This window comes from Camelina sativa, chromosome 15, assembly GCF_000633955.1.
Source record: "Camelina sativa cultivar DH55 chromosome 15, Cs, whole genome shotgun sequence".
NCBI classification, from domain to species: Eukaryota; Viridiplantae; Streptophyta; class Magnoliopsida; order Brassicales; family Brassicaceae; genus Camelina; species Camelina sativa.
The window spans coordinates 19,433,010-19,434,776 of NC_025699.1; positions in this window are offsets into that span (position 1 = coordinate 19,433,010).

Below are 1,767 nucleotides of genomic sequence, written 5' to 3' on the forward strand. Positions count from 1 at the left end.
ATTTTTTTTGTATAGCCATCAAATTTTTATTATACATATGTAATGTAAAATTTTTATTATCATATGTAATGTACAATTAAAAATAATAATAAGAAAACAAAGAAGAAATGGAGTAATACATAAAACAAAGAAATAAAATTAAAAATACAATATAAGATATATCCAACAAAATATATAATTAAACACTTACAATGAGTTTTCAACCCATGCAAAAACATAACACAAACAAAAAAAATATTTAGAATTTGGGATATGGTGGAGAAGGATGTGGGAATGGATATTTATAGGATTTGTAGTGATAGAAATTATATTTTTAAAATAATTTAATTAGAGGAGTTACAATTATAATTGATGGTGTGTTTAATTGAAAATGAATGGAGAAAACCAATAGTCAATTCACAATTTATATAACTTCAGTTACAATTTAGTAGTAAATAGTGAATTTAATGTATGAATTTATATATATGATTAAATGTGTTGAATTTTAAGTTTAATTAAAAATAAATATTATATTTTATAACATTAAAGATCAAATTGACCAATAAGAAAAGAGTGAAACTCTACTTTTATATATATGATTAAATACAATTTTTTTTTAATATGTGTGATAATGTCAAAACATCAATCTATTAGGGACATAAGGAGTTGTATACATTTTTAAAACCCCCGCATAGAGCGGATCCTAATCTAATATGTTTTCTAATAATCAAAAACCATCCCACCAAAAAAAAATAATCAAAAACCAATTTTATCCTCAATTTTACAGAAATTAAATAACAAAAATATAAACTCCTAATTTTATATTTAAAAATAAAAATTAAACAAATAAAAAATGTGTTTTGTTTTTTTCCTTCTCAAACGCTTACCGTCAGTGTTCCCTTCATTCCCCTTCCTTCCCCTTCCTTCCCTCGCAGTTACTGTTCTTCTTCTTCTTCCCTCCGATTTAGATTTTGATAGAAAGCATTCAAACATCTTTTTTTAGGAAACGGGATGTTCAAATGGCTACCAATCACCATGCTGGTTGGAGATGGTGTTTGAGATGAACTGTTGGAATCGATGGAATGAGTAAGTGGTTGAAACTGATTTTGAGCGGTTGAGAAGGTGAAAACCAACCACCAAGAAATATGTGTGTTTGGGAACTTTAGTTACAAACGAAGAAGATTTTTAAAAAAATCATTAAATATTTGTTCATAATGATGGTTTAACAAAAAAAAAAATTAATGTGTATGCAATAATACATGTAAATAAGTTAATTTTGAGTGGATTTTCAAATTGGCCCAATAAGCTTTTATGTTTTGTTAATAATTTTGAATTTAAAAATAAAGATACAATCAAATTCTTACAACACATATTAGATATAACAACATTTGATATTGGTGAGAGAGGAGGAGATAATGATTACTTATAAGATGATAATTCAAATTAGATGATGGAGATGAATCTTTAAATATAAAAAAAATGTAAAATATATATATATATATATATATATATATATATATATNTATATATCATGTAGTCTCTAAAATTAAAATTTAGCATTAAAATTTTACAATGATATTTCATTTGGTTTTTTGTAACCCATACAACAGAAATAAAAAATTGAAAACATATTAAAAAAATGATTTGAGATATTGTGAAGAGAATGAAAGAAGTGGAAGAGAATGAGAGAATATGAAAATGAGAAAGTAAAAAATGCCAATGAGAATGAGCCAATGCTTATTTTATATGATAAGAATTGATGGAAGTTACATTTAGAATTATTGGAGT